Consider the following 19656-nt stretch of genomic DNA (forward strand, 5'->3'; position numbering starts at 1 on the left):
GCGCTCACAGCGTCGGAGGCCTGGGTTCCATCCCGACAGCGGGTGCTGTCTCGACGGAGTTTGTACGTTCTCCACGTGACCACTTGGGTTTCCTCCAAGATCTTCGGTTTCCTCCCGCACTCCAAAGATGTACAGTTTATAGCAGGTTTAATTGGCTTGGTGTAAGTGTAAATTGTCCCCAGTGTGTGTAGGTTAGCGTTAATGTGCGGGGAACGCCGGTCAGCGTGGACTAGGTGGGCCGAAGGGCCTGTTTCCCCACTGTATCTCTAAATTAAAACTAAACTGAAAAGCAAAAAAAACATTTTGAACATTTTTGTTTGTTTCACTTTCGTGCCTAATTAAAAACAGAGTAGTGATAAGCATTTTAGACTTTGGACAGTAAATAAGCCTCACACCCATCACCTCTCACAAAATCTACCCCAGTAAATCTAAGCTGAAACTCATTTTGATAAGTCTTATAAATTCATAAATTATAGGAGGAGAATATGGCCATTTGGCCCATCGAGTTTGCTCCGCCATTCAAACATGGCTAATCTATTTTTCCATCACAATCCCATTCTCCTGCCTTCTCCCCATAAACTTTGTTGCAGTAACTAATTAAGAAACTATCAAACTCTGTTGTAAAAATTCCCAATTGACTTGGCCTCCACGACCGTCTGTTGTAATGAATTCCACCCTCTGACTATAGAAGTTCCTCCTCATCTCTATTCTGCAGGTACGCCCTATTATTCTGAGGCTGTGGCCTCTGGTCCAAGACTCTCCCGCTAGTGGAAACATCCTCTCCACATTCACTCTATCCAGGCCTTTCAGTTTGAGGTTCCCCCTAGTCCTTCTACACTCGAGTACAGGCCCAGTAGATGGGATGTGTTGGCTGGTGGGTGCAATTTAGGCCAAAGGGCCTATTTCTATGCTCTAAGACTTAATGGCTCCAGAGATGCTGCCCGACCTGTTACATTCCCAGTATTTTAATGTTCACCAAGTGGACCCGTTGGGCCCAAATCTCTCCTGCATTGGTGCAGCACCCTTTCCCTCTCCCCCACCCCTGTCCCCCTCCCCCCAACTCCCCCATCCCCTCCCTCTCTCCCTGCCCTCCTTCCTCCCTCCCTCCCCCTCTCCCTCTCTGCATCCTCCTCTCTCCCTTCTCCTCCCCCCCTCCCCCCAGCGCCAGGCCCAGGCCTCAGCCTCCACCAACGCCCGGCCTCACCGCCGCTGGTGCTGCTGCCACCTTTGCCCTCATGGTTACCCGGTCACGCCCAGGCCCAGGCTCCGGCTGCTTCCCCCGGCACCAGGCCTAGCTCTCCCGCCGCGACGGAGCCGGCAAACCCGCCCCCAAGAGACAGGCGGCCGAGTCATGATCGTACCTGACATCAACGGGCCCCAACTACGCAGGCACAGACGCATTTGTTCTGCGCATGTGCGGATGCGACGGCCATCTTACGTATGTGCCAGATTAACGGGGCCCCAACTGTGCATGCGCGGTTTTTTAAACTTTAAAATGTGAATAAATTTTAAGATATAACACCAATCTGAAAGAAACTTCATCCATAGCACCACAGGACGATGGTGAGTAACGTGGGCCTCAAATTGTCACACTATCGTGTACCGTTTTGGCTATATTTCAGGAACAAACAAACAAACCAACAAGATGGCAGTTTTAGTATATAGATGTTCATAAGTGCTAGGAGCTGAATTAGGCCATTCGGCCCATCGCCATTCAATCATGGCTGATCTATCTCCCTCCTAACCCTATTCTCCTGTCTTCTCCCCATAACCTCTGATACCCGTACTAATCAAGAATCTATCTATCTCTGCCTTAAAAATATCCATTGAGGGCCTCCGCAACCCTCTGTGGCAATGAATTCCACAGATTCACCACCCTCTGACTAAAGAAATTCACCCACGTCTTCCTAGAGGAACGTTCTTTCATTCTGAGGCTGTGACCTCTGGTCCTGGACTCACCCACTGCTGGAAACATTCTCTCTACATCCATAATAATGTGCTGACTATTATATTTTTATTTTTAGATTTAAAGATACAGCGCAGAAACAGGCCATTCGGTCCACTGGGTCCATGCCGCCCAGCGATCCCCGCACACTAACACTAACACTATCCTACACCCACTAGGGACAATTTTTACATTTGCCCAGCCAATTAACCTATAAACCTGGACGTCTTTGGAGTGCGGGAGGAAACCGAAGATCTCGGAGAAAACCCACGCAGGTCACGGGGAGAACGTACAAACTCCGTACAGACGGCGCCCGTAGTCAGGATCGAACCTGAGTCTCCGGCGCTGCATTCGCTGTAAGGCAGCAACTCTACCGCTGCGCCACCGTGCCGGGTGGGCTCTCGGATGGGATACCCTAGAGCTCCGCAGAATCAGGCTCCGACTTATTGCAATTTACACAGAGATTCACAAAATCACGCCATCAAATCTTCCGTCATCCCAGAGCACCAACTGCCATGAAACACGACAAAATACCGGACCCTGCATCATCAACTCGCTGAATTTCAATAAACTTTGCTACCAATATTCCCTTGACCCGAGGACGATAAGGGAATGGAATATGTTACCACCCAACACACTGATGACCAGTCATTTAAAAAGGTGATTGAGCGACTAGATATTGTGATATTGCAGGAACTACTTTGTTGTATCACAAGGACTACTTTGTTTGCCTGTGTAGTAATGTCTATATAAGAGAATGAGGTGAATAGGTAGCCACTCTGGTTCCAGGTGGCCACGGAATAAACAGCCTGGATTTAAGCTCCAGCATGATAACTTTTTAAACACTTGTACTTGTGGTCCGTCCAGGGTCATAACAAAGGTACAACAGATACCGGACCACGAAGTACAACAATCTCCACAACTTGGTCAAAGAGGCCTACTTCAAAATGTAATCACTACTGTACTCACTCCGACTTGCGCAAGATAACCACTTATGAGGTGTTTGTGCATTGATCAACCTGAACCAGAACTCTCTCCAGGCTTTTCACTATTCGGTAAGTCTGTGTCTATCTTTGGTGTAAACCGGCATCTGCAGTTCCTTCCTGCAGACTAAACTATCTCTAAACTAAGCTAAACGAAACTTCCTCCAGCAATTTGTTTGTGTTTTGTTCCAACATCCACTGTCTGTTTTTTCACTGCAATTTCTGAACTCTGTGACACTATGTTAGCTCAAACCACAATGCGGTATCTGCTAGTTTCCTTTCCTATGTTTAGTTTTTTTTTAAAGTTTAGAGATACAGCATGGAAACAGGCCCTTTGGCCTACAGAGTCCGCACCGACCAGCAATCCCCGCACATTAACACTACCCTGCACACACTAGGGACAATTTACATTTATGCCAAGCCAACTAGTCAGTAAAGGTCGGGGGAACAGGAGCAAGGACGACCGTTGGCTGAAAGAAAGTAAGTGTTCATTGCAGGTTAAAGTCCGTTTAAAAAGAGCGCCAAAGGGACGCTAGCATTCAGTCAATAAAGGTCGGGAGAACAGAAGCAAGGACGACTGTTGGCTGAAAGAAAGTAAGTGTTCATTGCAGGTAAAAGTCCATTTAAAAAGAGCGACAAAGGGACACTAGTAGTCAGTCAGGCAGTGAGTGAGTGAGGCGCATACCTCCATGCTCGACAGAGGAAGGCAGGATAGGAGTGAGTATGAGGATTGGCTGATCAGTTAAATTAGAAGTCTGGTCAATTAGTCAATTTAGTGACTGATATAAACAAGGCTTGCACAAGGGGCGCGGCCCTGTGAGAAAAGTGCCCTGAGAGAAAAGTGCGAGTCTTTGGCTGCGAGTCTTATGTGAGGAGGATACACCTTTTTTTTTAGCCTGATTTATTTTTAGACAATAAAGTAATGGCAGATAAGTTGGTGCAGTGTGTTTCCTGCAGGATGTGGGAAGGTAGGGACACCACTGGAGCTTCTGGGAGCTACACCTGCAAGAACTGAGTCCAGGTGCAGCTCCTGAATGAATGTGTGATGGAGTTGGAAAAGCAACTGGATGACCTCAGGGCCATCCGGGAATGCGAGAGTTTCCTGGACAGGACCTACTGTGAGGCTGTCACGCCAAGGGTCCAGGTCGAGCGAAGGTGGGAGACCGTTTCAAAGGGGAATGAACGTGGACTACAGGAGACCTCGGTGGCTGTGCCTATTGCAAACAGGTACATCCTCTTGGGAGCTGTCGGGGCAGAAGTCGCTTCCAGTCCGAGCGGCGGACAGGTCGGTGGCTCTAATCCAGGCAAGGAGACTCGACTGGGGAGACCGAAGTCAGGAAGAGCCGTAGTAGTGGGTGACTCCATTGTCCGAGGTACGGACAGTAGATTCTGTGGCGGCAGGCGGGACTTGAGGATGGTCTGTTGCCTCCCTGGTGCCAGGGTTCAAGACATCATGGACCGCCTTCAGAACATCCCAGCGAGGGAAGGCGATCAACCGGAAGTAATTGTGCACGTGGGCACGAATGACGTCGGGAGGAAGAGGAAGGAGATACTGCAACGTGAGTTTAGAGAGAAGTAGGAAGTCGAGGGTGGTTATCTCTGGACTGCTACCTGTACCTCATGCTGGTGAGGGCAGGAACAGAGAGATCGGGGATATGAATGTATGGCTGAGGGGCTGGTGCAGGGAGCAGGGATTTAGATTTCTAGACCACTGGGATCTCTTCTGGGGTAGGGGTGACCTGTACAAAAGGGACGGGTTAGACCTTAACAGCAGGGGGACCAACATTCTGGCAGGCAGGTTTGCTAGTGCTACACGTGTGGGTTTAAACTAAGTAGTGGGGGGGGAGGGGTTGACAAATTGGGAATATGAAGATGGAGTTAAAGGGGAAGCGAATACAAGAGAAATTGCAAAGGACGCTCGAATAAATGGGAAGGGAAGTTCTAGATGGGATAAGAAAGTAAGGTCAGGGCCAATTGTGACCGGTGTGAGAGGGGAGGAGAATACTGAAGTTAAAGTGTTGTATTTAAATGCGCGAAGTATAAAAAATAAAGTGGATGAGCTTGAGGCTCAGTTAGACATTGACAAGAATGATGTTTTGGGAATTACTGAGACATGGCTATAAGGGGACCAGGGCTGGGAACTGAATATTCAGGGGTACACAAAGTATAGAAAAGACAGACAGGTGGGCAGAGGGGGTGGAGTCGCTCTTTTGGTAAGGAATGATATTCACTCCCTTGCAAGGGGTGACATAGAATCAGGAGATGTAGAATCAGTATGGATAGAAATTAGGAATTGTAAGGGTAAAAAGACCCCAATGGGAGTTATCTACAAGCCCCCAAACAGTAGCCTCGAGGGTGCAAGTTGAATCAAGAGCTGAAATTGGCATGTCGCAAATGTAATGCTACGGTGGTTATGGGAGATTTCAACATGCAGGTAGACTGGGAAAATCAGGTTGGTAATGAACCCCAGGAAAGGGAGTTTGTGGAGTGCCTCTGAGATGGATTCTTAGAACAGCTTGTACTAGAGCCTACTCGGGAGAAGGCAATTTTGGATTTAGTGTTGTGTAATAAACCTGATCTGATAAGGGGACTCGAGGTAAAAGAGCCATTAGGATGCAGTGATCACAATATGAAGTTTTACTACAAATTTAGAGGGAGAAGGGAAAATCGGAAGTGTCAGTATTACAGTATAGCAAAGGGGATTACAGAGGCATGAGGCAGGAGCTGGCCAGATTTGACAGGAAGGAGGCCCTAGCAGGGAAGACGGTGGAACAGCAATGGCAGGTATTCCTGGGAATAATGCAGAAGTTGCAGGATCAATTTATCCCAAAGAGGAGGAAAGATTCTAAGGGGAGTAAGAGGCACCCGTGGCTGACAAGGGAAGTCAAGGACAGCATAAAAATCAAAGAGAAGAAGTATAACATAGCAAAGAAGAGTGGGAAGCCAGAGGATTGGGACTCCTTTAAAGAGCAACAGAAGATAACTAAAAAGGCAATACGGGGAGAAAAGATGAGGTACGAGGGTAAGCTAGCCAATAATATAACGGAGGGTAGTAAAAGCTTCTTTAGGTATGTGAAGAGGAAAAAAATAGTCAAGGCAAATGTGGGTCCCTTGAAGACAGAAGCAGGGGAATTTATTATGGGGAACAAGGAAATGGCAGCCGAGTTGAACCGGTACTTTGGATCTGTCTTCACTAAGGAAGATACAAGCAATCTCCCAGATGTTCTAGTGGCCAGAGATCCTAGGGTGACGGAGGAACTGAAGGAAATTCACATTAGGCAGGAAATGGTGTTGGGTAGACTGATGGGACTGAAGGCTGATAAATCCCCAGGGCCTGATGGCCTGCATCCCAGGGTACTTAAGGAGGTGGCTCTAGAAATTGTGGACGCATTGGTGATCATTTTCCAATGTTCTATAGATTCAGGATCAGTACCTGTGTATTGGAGGGTAGCTAATGTTATCCCACTTTTTAAGAAAGGAGGGAGAGAGAAAACAGGAAATTATAGACCAGTTAGTCTGACATCAGTGGTGGGGAAGATGCTGGAGTCAATTATAAAAGACGAAATTGCAGAGTATTTGGATAGCAGTAACAGGATCGTTCCGAGTCAGCATGGATTTACGAAGGGGAAATCATGCTTGACTAATCTTCGGGAATTTTTTGAGGATGTAACTAGGAAAATTGACAGAGGAGAGCCGGTGGATGTGGTGTACCTCGACTTTCAGAAAGCCTTCGACAAGTTCCCACATAGGAGATTAGTGGGCAAAATTAGTGCACATGGTATTGGGGGTAGGGTACTGACATGGATAGAAAATTGGTTGGCAGACAGAAAGCGAAGTGGGGATAAATGGGTTCCTTTCAGAATGGCAGGAGGTGACTAGCGGGGTACCGCAAGGCTCAGTGCTGGGACCGCAGCTATTTACAATATACATTAATAACTTGGATGAAGGGATTAAAAGTACAATTAGCAAATTTGGAGCTGATACAAAGCTGGGTGATAGTGTGAACTGTGAGGAAGATGTTATTATGAGGTTGTAGGGTTACTTGGACAGGTTGTGTGAGTGGGCGGATGCATGGCAGATGCAGTTTAATGTGGATAAGTGTGAGGTTATCCACTTTGGTGGTAAGAATAGGAAGGCAGATTATTATCTGAATGGTGTCAAGTTAGGAAAAGGGGATGTACAACGAGATCTGGGTGTCCTAGTGCATCAGTCACTGAAAGGAAGCATGCAGGTACAGGCAGTGAAGAAAGCCAATGGAATGTTGGCCTTCATAACAAGAGGTGTTGAGTATAGGAGCAAAGAGGTCCTTCTGCAGTTGTACAGGGCCCCAGTGAGACCGCACCTGGAGTACTGTGTGCAGTTTTGGTCTCCAAGTTTGAGGAAGGATATTCTTGCTATTGAGGGCGTGCAGCGAAGGTTTACTAGGTTAATTCCCGGAATGGCAGGACTGTCTTATGTTGAAAGACTGGAGCAACTAGGCTTGTATACACTGGAATTTAGAAGGATGAGAGGGGATCTTATCGAAACATATAAGATCATTAAGGGGTTGGACATGTCAGAGGCAGGAAACATGTTCCCAATGTTGGGGGGAGTCCAGAACCAGAGGCCACAGTTTAAGAATAAGGGGTAGGCCATTATATGTTCCCCATATATTTGACCTCCCAAAGTGCAACACCTCGCGTTTGCTCGGCTTAAAATCTATCTGCAATTTCTCTGCCCATTTCTGTAACTGATCTATATCCCGCTATATCCCGCTATATACCTCGACAACCATCCTCACAGTCTGCGACCCCAGCAATCTTGGTGTCATCTGCAAACTTGCTAAGCAACTGTCTAGATTTATGTCCAAGTCATTAATATACATCACAAACTGCAGTGGTTCCAGCACAGATCCCTGTGGAACCCCACTGGTCACAGACCTCCAGCCTGAATATTTTCCTTCCACTACAACCCTCTGTCTTCTATATGTTGAAAGACTGGAGCGACTAGGTTTGTATACACTGGAATTTAGAAGGATGAGAGGGGATCTTATCGAAACGTAGAAGATCATTAAGGGGTTGGACACGTTAGAGGCAGGAAACATGTTCCCAATGTTGGGGGAGTCCAGAACCAGGGGCCACAGTTTAAGAATAAGGGGTAGGCCATTTAGAACGGAGATGAGGTTTTTGTGTCTGTCTTTGATTTAAACCAGCGTCTGCAGTTCCTTCCTGCACCTTTATAGATTTATATGTGGGTTAGTACGGGTGTCAGGGGTTCTGGGGAGAAGGCAGGAGACTGGGGTTAGGAGGGAGAGATAGATCAGCCGTGATTGAATGGCAGAGTAGACTTGATGGGCAGAATGGCCTAATTCTGATCCTATCACTTACAGTCTTTCTAGACATAACTTTATAGGTTTAAGGAGGAGGGGGGGGGTGGGGTAGCTGATTTAATGGGAACCCGGGGGGTAACTTTTTCACACGAATGGTGGTGGTGTAGTGGGTGCGGTCACCGCGGTGGGGGAACTGCAGGCGGGCCGTGCAAAAAAGACGCGCCGCCGGCTGGGTGAGCTGCTGAAGCCGGATACCGTCGGGAAGGCTGTCGGGGAGCGGTAGTGATGCGGGCGATTGAGGCTCCTACCTGCGGGTAGTCGTCGGCCGTCGGTTGGACTTCCAACGCGTCGAGGGCCAGGCGATGGGCCATCATGAGCTCATCGGCGCGCCTGCCCAACGCCTGCATGTTGGGGAACGAGTCGTGGAGGAGCTGTTGGCGGAGGTCGGACGGCAGCAGCATCAGGTAAACATGTTTAAAAAGGAACCCGGGCTCGTAGTCGCCTAGCAGTGCCTGCATGTCGGCCAGTAGTACCAACGGGCGGCGGTCAACCAGGCCCGGCATTCGGAGGATCCGGGTTGCCCGCTCGGCCTCGCAGAGGCTGAACTGCTGACGGAGGAAGGCTTTAAGGGCCACGTACTTATCGGTTGCCGGCGGGTTGCGGAGGAAGGGTCGGACCAGGCGCGCGGTGGCCGGGTCGAGGGCGCTGACCACGTGAAAGTACTTAGTGGCGTCGGCAGTTATTCCCCGCAGGGCGAACTGTGCCTCGGCCTGGTCAAACCAGAAGTCGGGGTCCTCGGTCCACAATGGAGGCAGCCACACCAACACGGCGTGGATAGCGGCGCGGGCGGCAGGGTCCAGAGGCGGCTGACCCACCTCAAGAGGCGGCTGAGAGGAGGCGGAAGTGTCGGGTAGTAGCGGGTTCTGTTCCATCGCGACTTGCGAAGGAACGTCGGGGTCACCAGTGTAGTGGGTGCGGTCACCGCGGTAATCAGGCCAGACGCCAGGTGAGTAGTTAATACTTTATTACCATAGGCACCAAATGCCGCACTCAAGAGAGAGTGAGTCGACACACCCAAAACCTTTATAGTCCCAGACCACCTGACCCAGGAAGTGACCTAATCCCTCCCGTCCACTGAGTGCCGAGTGGAATGACCAAGGGAGTGGCCTAGCCCCCGGGTGCCGCCACAGTGGGTGTATGGAACGAGCTTTCGGAGGATGTTGTTGAGGCAGTGACGATCCCAATGTGTAGGAAACATTTAGACGGGTACTATGGATAGGACAGTTTTGGAGGGATATGGACAAAATGCAGGCAGGTGGGACTAGTGTAGATTTAGTTTAGTTCAGAGATACAGCGCGGAAACAGGCCCTTTCGGCCCACTGGGTCCGCGCTGACCAGCAACATTAACACTATACTATACCCACTGGGGACAATTTTTACATTTACCAAGCCAATTAACCTACATGCATGTACGTCTTTGGATTAGATGGGACATGTTAATGGGTTTGGACAAGTTGGGCCGAAGAGCCTGTTTCCACGCTGTAAAATTCTATTACTCTATGCGTATTATGGCGGCACGGTGGCGCAGCGGTAGAGTTGCTGCCTTACAGCGAATGCAGCGCCAGAGACTCAGGTTCGATCCTGACTACGGGCGCCGTCTGTACGGAGTTTGTACGTTCTCCCCGTGACCTGCGTGGGTTTTCTCCAAGATCTTCGGTTTCCTCCCACACTCCAAAGACGTACAGGTATGTAGGTTAATTGACTGGGTAAATGTAAAAATTGTCCCTAGTGTGTGTAGGATAGTGTTAGTGTGCGGGGATCGCTGGTCGGCGCGGACTTGGTGGGCCGAAAGTGTAACACTGTAACTCTAAATCTAAAAAAAAAAATCTATTCTATTACTCTATGACACGAAATGTCGTCTGTCCAGCTTTGTGTTCTGCTCATGTATCAGGGTATTTGAACAGTGGGGGTGTGTATCCATCTGTGTGTGTGTGTTTTTAGTGCTGAAGGCAGGGGTTCATCCTGACCACAGCACTGACCATGGACTTTTGCCTCAGTGTACTACAGTAAACTCCACACAGTGACATGATCATAACTTTGCTCCATAATCAGCTGCACATATTTTTCGTTTAGTTTAGACATACAGCGCGGAAACGGGCCCTTCGGCCCGCCAACCAGTGATCACCTCGCACACCAGCACTATCCTACACCCGCTAGGGACAATTTGCAATTTTTACCGAAGCCAATTAACCTACAAACCCGCACGTCTTTGGAGCGTGGGAGGAAAGAGGAGCACCCGGAGAGAACCCACGAAGGTTACAGGGAGAACTTGCGAACTCCGTACAGGTAGCGCTCGTAGTCGGGATCGAACCCGGGTCTGTGGCGCTGTGAGGCAGCAAACTCTACCGCGGCACCACTGTGCAGTGCCGCCACTCGACCACAATCAGGTCAAGCAAGTATTGAAGGCGTGTTGCGTTTTATAGCATGAAACAGCAAGGTTATGAGTGACGAGGGTCCATGGTATGCGTAGGAAGGAACTGCAGATGCTGGTTTACACCAAAAGGCAGACACAGGGTGCTGGAGTAACTCAGCGGGACGGACAGCGTCTATGAGAATGTGTGTAAGGAGGAACTGCAGATGCTGGTTTAGACACAAAAAGCTGGAGTAACTCAGCGGGTCAGGCAGCATCTCTGGAGAGAAGGAATGGGTGGCATTTCGGGTCGAGTGCCCTTCTTCTTCAGTACTTTGTTTCAATTAATTTCACTTTGTTTTCGAAATCCCCCCAAAAAGTTAGAACACAGCCCCACTTTGGTCTCTGCGTTTGTTGCGACGGATGCACGTTTCCTTTTTAGTAACAGAGCTCTGGATGGGTGGGGGGAGATATTGATTTATAATGTTGATATATTGGTCACGCCTAGAGGCCGTGAGGAGTGCATCTGTCATAGGCTCCAGACTGCAATCATTGGTGGGCGAGTATTTTGTTTATTTCAAATGTAAACTTTGTTCGGAATGAAAAAAAAGACGTGCAGACAAAAAGACTCTGCAAACCACTTCGGACATTCTCTATATATTTCATTGTGTCACACAATGAACTAAACTCAAGAAGTTAAGAATGGTCCCTATCCCTCATATCCATGTACCTGTCTAACTGTTAAAAAAACAGTTGCGATAGTCCCTGCCTCAACTACCTCCTCTGGCAGCTCGTTCCATACACCCACCACCCTCTGTGTGAAAAGGTTACCCCTCAGATTCCTATTAAATATTTTCCCCTTGGATAGAGTGGATGTGGAGAGGATGTTTCTACTAGTGGGAGAGTCGAGGACTAGAGGCCAAACCCTCAGAATTAAAGGACGTTCTTTTAGGAAGGAGAAGAGGAGGAATTTTTTTCGTCAGAGGGCGGTGAATCTGTGGATTTTTTTGCCACAGAAGGCTCTGCAGGCAAAGTCAGTGGATATATTTAAGGCAGAGAAAGATTCTTGATTAGTACGGGTATCAGTTACAGGGAGAAGGCAGGAGGATGGGGTTACTAGGGAGACATAGATCAGCCATGATTGAATGGCGGAGTGGACTTGATGGGCCAAATTCCTGTCACATGATCTTCACCTTATTTCCCTTCCCTTGTTTGAGGGGTATCTCCACTGGACACTGCCCCCCAATGTCCAACAGTGGAAGGACCCAAGACTGTGGTCCTCCAAGCTTCAGTGAGTCCCTCAGCACGTACTCCTGCAGTCCGGAGCAGGCCAGTGAGCAACATTCCCCAACGGGTGTCTGACTGAAATTTCCTTACTGAAAGGAAGGGATTTTCAAGGCAGGAATGTGGGACCAGATGGATTGTTCTTACTCAGAGCTAGTAGTCACTCAATGGGCAGAATGGGCTTCATCCACATATAAATCATACTGTACAATAGTTAACATCCCTCTACATAAACTGGCGCAGCAGTAGTTGGTGCCTCACAGTCTCAGAGACCCTGGTTGGATCCTGACTACGGGTTCTGTCTGTACGGAGTTTGTACGTTCTCCCCGTGACCTGCGTGGGTTTTCTCCGAGATCTTCAGTTTCCTCCCACACTCCAAAGATGTACAGGTTTATAGGTTAATTAGCTTGGCATAAATGTAAATTGTCCCTAGCATGTGTGGGATAGTGTTAGCGTGCGGGGATCACTGGTCGGCGCGGACACGGTGGGCCGAAGGGCCTGTTTCTGCACTGTATCTCTAAACTAAACCTTTTTGGTCACATCTTCAAAAAACCGTATGTCGAGTGGAATCAGCTTCATATTTTATTCCACTTTCTGTTTCAGATCGCTGGATTTTGTTGAGTGTCCACTTCCGGTTTAGTGATGAGTGAGTGCTTGCAACTGGTCACTCTGGGCCGGCCTTTCCAGTTGGGAATGCTGTACGACTGCCGATCAGACACCCTGATCCCAGGTACTGGAATGTCTTCACACAAATCACAAAGTCACATGAGCCCAGAGTAGGTGAATCGAAAGACATGATAAGGGAATAACGTGAATAGTGCAAGGTAAAGCCAGCAAAGTCCAATCAAGGGTAGTCCAAGGGTCACCAAGGAGGTAGATAGTGGTTCAGGACTGCTCTCTGGTTGTAGGATTCAGATATACCTTCCACTCAATGAATTTCAACATGAGGGATTTTGTCAAATGCCCTCTGATATGGGTTGTTATGGGTGATCTTATGTGTATATATCTTATGTGTAAAATCATGAGAGGTCTAAATCGGGTAGATGCACAGAGTCTCTTGCCCAGAGTAGGGGAATCGAGGACAAGAGGACATAGGTTCAAGGAGAAGGGGAAAAGATTTAATAGGAATCTAAGGGGTAACTTTTTCACACAGAGGGTGGTGGGTGTATGGAACAAGCTGCCAGAGGAGGTAGTTGACGCTGGGACTATCCCAATGGTTAAGAAATAGTTAAACGGGTACATGGATAGGACAGGTTTGGAGGGATATGGACCAAAAGCAGACAGGTGGGACTAGTGTAGCTGGGACATATTTGTTAATGTGGGCAAGTCAGGCCACCTTACATGCTGTATCACTCTATGATATAGTGGTGTTCAATGCAGGGCCATGTTCAAGTGACCAATCTCACAATGGTGACCACAACTTTGTCAGTTCTAGTCCAGTTTATGCAATGGCCTGAATATTGAGCAGCACGGTGGCACAACAGTAGAGTTGCTGCCTCACAGCGCCAGAGATCCGGGTTCTATCCGGACTACAGGTGCTATCTACACAGAGTTTGTACTTTCTCCCCGTGACCTGCATGAGTTTTCTCCGGTTTACCTCCCACACTTCAAGGACGGACAGCTTTGTAGGTTAATTGGCTTAGGAAATTTGTAAATTGTTCCTTGTGTGAGTAGGATAGAAGTGTTAGTGTGTGGGGATCGCTGGTTGGCATGGGCTCGGTGGGCTGAAGGGCCTGGTTCCGCGCCATATTTCTAAACTACACTAAACATGGATATTTGAAGAATATTTAAAGACAATCCAAATCGCCGCCTATCCATGTTCTCCAGAATTGCTTTTTATAGTTACTGTAGCACTCAATGTATTTTTAGTTTAGTTACTCCTCAGAGTTACTGTAGCACTCAATGTATTTTTAGTTTAGTTACTCCTCAGAGTTACTGAAGCACTCAATGTATTTTTAGTTTAGTTTAGTTTAGAGATACAGCATAGAAACAGGCCCTTCGGCCCATCGAGTCTGCACCGTCCTGCAAACTTCGCAAATCAGCACTATCCTACACACACTAGGGACAATGTTACATTTATATCAAGCCAATTAACCTACAAACCTGTACATTTTGGAGTGAGAGGAAACCGAAGGATAGCGGAGTCAGGGGGTATGGGGAGAAAGCAGGAACGGTGTACTGATTGAGAATGATCAGCCACGATCACATTGAATGGCGGTGCTGGCTCGAGGGACCGAATGGCCTACTCCTGCACCTATTGTCTATCTCGAAGAAAACCAATGCGGTCATGGGGAGAACGCACAAACTCTACACAGACAGCACCCGTAGTCAGGATCGAACCCGGGTCTCTGGCGGTGTGAGCGCTGTAAGGCAGCTACACTACCGCTGTGCCACCGTGTCGCACCTATTGCTCACGTGATCAGTCCAGTGAGTGTAGAGTGTTGTACTTTCAGCCCAAGACACAGCCTGTACAGAGATGGAATCTACTGAAGGAATATTATTCACGTTGAGTAATTTTCACAACATTAACAGTTTTGATCGCTGATTTATCCTGTAGGCATCACCTTGTGGGACTTGCAGACACTGCAGAGCCACCTTGACCGCCGTGACCAGCCCAGCACTGAGTTCCACATCATTGCGTCAGACTCCATGGAGAACAAAGCCGCTGCCCTCAACGTGTCAGGGTCACTGAAGGCAAGTCTGCTGGGTGGGTTAGTGGAGATGAAAGGGTCGGCAAAGTATCTCAGCGACACAAAGACATCAAACCAACAAGCACGAGTTACCCTTCAGTACAAAGCCACAACCAGGTTTGAACAACTGACGATGAGTCACTTAGGGAGGCAGAATATTACCTACCCGGGTGTGTTTGATGAGGGCTCAGCCACCCATGTGATTACAGCAGTGCTGTACGGGGCCCTGGCCTTCTTTGTGTTTGATCGAGTGGCTTCATCAGCAGAGAACATGCAGGATATTCAGGGCAACATGGAGGCGATGATTAAACGTCTGCCGAAGATTGCGATTGAGGGAGAGGCCTCCCTAGCAATGACAGACGAACAGAGTTCTCACGCCGAGAAGCTTAGCTGCACCTTTTACGGGGACTTCTCGCTGAAGAACAATCCCACCACCTTCCGAGATGCCATCAATATCTACGCCACCCTCCCAAACCTCCTGGGCCCAGGTGGGGAGCATTCAGTGCCCGTCGCAGTCTGGATCTATCCTCTCAATAAACTGGACACCAAAGCTGCTCAGATGGTGAGGGAGATCAGCGTGGGACTGGTCAGTCGCTGCCAGGGTGTCCTGGAACAGCTCAGTGAGGCCGTGATGAGGTGCAATGACCTGATGAAAGACAGCATCGCCACTCAGATTCCTGAGATCGGGCACAGGATATATCAATTCAGAGAGATGTGTCTGGAATACAAACTGGTTTTCCAAGGGACCTTAGCCAGAGTTTTGCCGTCCATTCGGGGCGGAGGGAAGGAGGAAGGGTTGCTGGGGGACATACTGAGGAACATGGAGCAGTCACCATTGAAACACCAAGCACTGACCGCATGGCTGGATGACAAGGAATGGGAGATGATGGTCGTGGGACTTTGCCTCAGGATATTGAAAGACATACCTGTCGTGAAATCAAGGAGAGAGTTGCATGAAGTGTTGATGGATCCAGCAACAGAGTACGTGGTCTGCTTCACATTCACAACACTGCATCAGGATTTCTACCTGACCGAGGCAATCAAGTACCTCCAATCTCTCACAGCAGAGAAAATGCAGATGTCACCTCCTGCTGGCAGAGCCTGTACACCACAACACAGCGAGCGCTGGTTTCAATTATCGTCCATAACTGAGAAGTTGAAGGAACGATCCGAATTGTTCCTGGATTTTTCCACAGCCAACAGTGGGGACGGGAAAGTCAAATTCCTTGTTGGATCCATTCGGGACGACAGTAACATGGGTGCCTCTATTTACCTGTACAGGGGAGGGATTGTGATGAGCAGCTGCTTTGAACCCCCGTCTCAGCCCGAGAGACCAACAGCGAGTGGGACAACACACAACAGTGTGACGCTGCAGTTAGACCCACCCACATGTGGTTCTGATGAGATTGTGGGTTACAAGGTAGAGTATCGAGGTAGCCAGCAGGAGAAATGGACAATACTAGATACACCTGACACATCCCACTCCTTCACCATATCTGGGTTGGAGCCACACCAGGAATATCACTTCCAATACAGAGCCGTGACCAAGGTAGGGGTCAGCAAGGCCAGTGAGACCTACAAGGTCTCCACCCGGCCGACAAGTCCACCTGGTAAACCGGTCTTCCAGGATCAGTCACCCAACCCAACACTTTCCTGGGACGGACCAAGTCAGATTGGAGCTGACGAATATAATTCCAGGAATGAATACAAGGAAGAACCTTCGTTCAAGTCTATTGCATTGGACGGATCATTGGAGGAGGTTCAGACAATAGGGAGACAATGCCACGATAGTTCAGACGGACCGAAGAGAATCGCCCTGAAATTTCTCCCACAAGCTCAATTAATATCCGAAGGAAACCCTTCCATTTACAAGCTCTTCCTCGAAAAGGAGGTGTTTAATAAGTCCAAGCAGCTTGTGAAATTCACCTTGGGAAAGCCCAGCACTATGCACAAGATGAAGACAATTATGGTCCTGGGTGCAACTGGGTCAGGAAAGACAACCCTCATCAACGGGATGATCAACTACATCTTGGGCGTGGAGTGGGAGGACAACTTTAGATACCAGTTAATACAGGAGGAGACAGGAAAATCCCAGGCTGAGAGCCAGACCTCCTCCATCACTGCCTACTATCTCCACCACCAGGCAGGGTTTACCATCGACTGCTCTCTGACAATCATCGACACGCCAGGGTTCGGGGACACCAGGGGCATCAGCTGGGATAAACTGATCACTGACCACATCCGCGAGTTCTTCATTTCCCCACAGGGCGTTGATCAGATCGACGCGGTCTGTTTCGTCGTGCAGGCCGCCCTGGCTCGCCTGACCCACACACAGAAATATGTCTTCGATTCCATCCTTTCCATTTTTGGGAAAGATGTTGCGGAGAATTTTCAGATACTGGTGACGTTTGCGGACAGGCAGCGCCCCCCAGTTCTGGAGGCCCTGAAAGCTGCCCAGGTACCCTGCCCCAAAGACAAAAAGGGATTGCCAGTGCACTTCAAGTTTAACAATTCTGCCATTTTTGCCCCGCAACTGACCTCTGGCGATGAGGGGAGATCTGACGACAGCGGGGACGAGGATAATGACTTTGACCTGATGTTCTGGAAGATGGGGACAAACAGTATGAACAAGTTCTTCACAGCCCTTAGCTCGATGCAGGCGAGGAGCCTGCGCCTGACCAGAGAGGTTCTGAAGGAACGTAGGCAGCTGGAGTCTGTAGTGGCCGGGTTGCAGACTCTGATCCAAGCAGGGGTGACCAAATTGGAGGAGCTCAAGAAAACCCAACAAGTTCTGAACCAAAACCAGTCCAACCTGGACGAAAATAAAGATTTTGTCGATGTGACTGTTAAAGAAAGGAGGAAAATTGCCAACAATACTCCATTAGTAAACAACTGTACGGTTTGTGAATTCAGTTGTCATGACCCCTGTCCGTCAGCACGTTATAATTTCAAATACTGTTGTGAATCAATGGACGAGTGGGGAAATTGTAAAGTCTGTCCTGGGAAATGCGCCATGCACAAACACGTCAGGGAAGAGTACAGGTATGTCTATGTAACAAAAAAGGAGAAGAGGACCTACAACAAACTGAAGGAAAAGTATGAGGAGGCATACGGTGTGAAGATGAGCCAGCAGAAGATTATGGAGTCACTTGAGCAGGAGTTTACTGAGGTGGGGAACACAGTGCTGATGCTGATTGAAGAATTAACCCAGGGCATTAGACGACTTGAAGAAATAGCCCTGAGACCAAACCCGCTGTCCACCACGGCTTACATTGACCTCCTGATTCAGGCTGAGAAAGACGAGGCGAAGCCAGGCTTCATTGAGCGAATTCAGGTACTGGCCAATGTGAAGATGCAGGCAGAGCTCCGAGAAAGAATCGCCAACAACGAGAAGCTGTTACCAGAGTATTTGAAGGAAGGTGTGGCGGGAGGGAAAAGTACTGGAGAAAAGTTTAAAATTTCAAACGTGAAGAGTTGGTTCTCTTCCAATAAGTAACTGAGAAACATTCCAGCTGTTTTCCAGTGCGTTCCACTCAACCGATACACAAATCCTCGTTCTAATTCCTCGTCCTTCTCTACCACCATCTGCCCATAGGCTTTCACACTGAAACTTCCTTCCTCGATGCTGCCTCCTTCTCAACACATTCCCAGAGGGCCCCATATCTGAGGAAGGGTTTGCCGGCGTTACGAGAATGATCCCAAGCATGAGTTGGTTAACATATGATGAGCGTTTGACAGCACTGAGCCTGTACTCGCTGGTGTTTAGAAGGACGAGGGGGAGGGGGACCTCATTGGAACTTACCGAATAGTGAAAGGCCTGGATAGAGTGGATGTAGAGAGGATGTTTCCACTAGTGGGAGAGTCTAGGACCTGGAGTCACAGCCTGAGAAATAAAGGACGTTCTTTTAAGAAGGAGATGAGGAGAAATTTCTTTCGTCAAAGGGTGGTGAATCTGTGGAATTCATTGCCACAGACGGCTGTGGAGGCCAAGTCAATGGATATTTTTAAGGCAAGGATAGATAGATTCTTGATTAGTACGGGTGTCGGTGGTTATGGGGAGAAGGCACGAGAATGGGGTTGGGAGGGAGAGATAGATCAGCCATGAATGAATGGTAGAGTACAAATCTACTCTTTACAAAATGTCCATTGACTTGGCAATGAATTCCACAGATTCACCATACTCTAACTAACAACATTCCTCCTCGTCTCCTTTCTAAAAGTACTTCCTTTTATTCTGACGTTATGGCCTCTGATCCTTGCCTCTCCCACCTGTGGAAACATCCTCTCCACATCCACCCTATCCAGGCCTTTCACTGATTCGGTAAGTTTCAATGAGGATCCCCTCATCCTTCTAAACTCCAGCGAGTACAGGCCGAGTGCTGACAAACGCTCATCATATGTTGGCCCACTCATTCCTGGGATCATTCTTGTAAACCTCCTCTGGACCCTCTCCAGCACCGGCACATCCTTCTTCAGATATACGGCTATCTGCTCAGGAGATAATTGCTCGCAATAATCCAAATGTGGTCTGACCAGTGCCATATAAAGCTTCATCATTACATCCATGCTTCTTGTATTCCAGTCCTCTTGAAATAAATGTTTCTCCAAACAAAGCTCTTCCCTCAGTGCAAGTGTACAGCAGTCCAGTGCGTCAGCTTTACTTCCCCATATCTTCTCTACGACACCGGGTGGCGCCACCAGCACTGGCTGCATCGCCAATAGTCTGTCTGACCTTTCTACTGCTTTGTTATTTTATGCATGTGTTAAAAGTATGTTTTAGTGTTTTTTAGTTTGTTTTGGGTGGGGGGAATTGGAGGAAACTTTTTTTTCAATCTCTTACCTCGACGGAGATGTGATGTTTCTCCGTATCGCTTCTCCGTCCCCACTGCGGCCTAACATCGAGGAGTTGGCGGCCTTTCCTGGAGACCGGCCTGGCGCTTCAAGCTGCGGGCATAGCGCGGACTTTAACATCGTGGAGCTTGCAATCCTTTGCTGGGGATCAACTGTGGAGAGCTCCAACCGCGGGGCCTGTGGAC

The sequence above is a fragment of the Rhinoraja longicauda genome, chromosome 19, assembly GCF_053455715.1.
Source record: "Rhinoraja longicauda isolate Sanriku21f chromosome 19, sRhiLon1.1, whole genome shotgun sequence".
Taxonomy (NCBI): domain Eukaryota; kingdom Metazoa; phylum Chordata; class Chondrichthyes; order Rajiformes; family Arhynchobatidae; genus Rhinoraja; species Rhinoraja longicauda.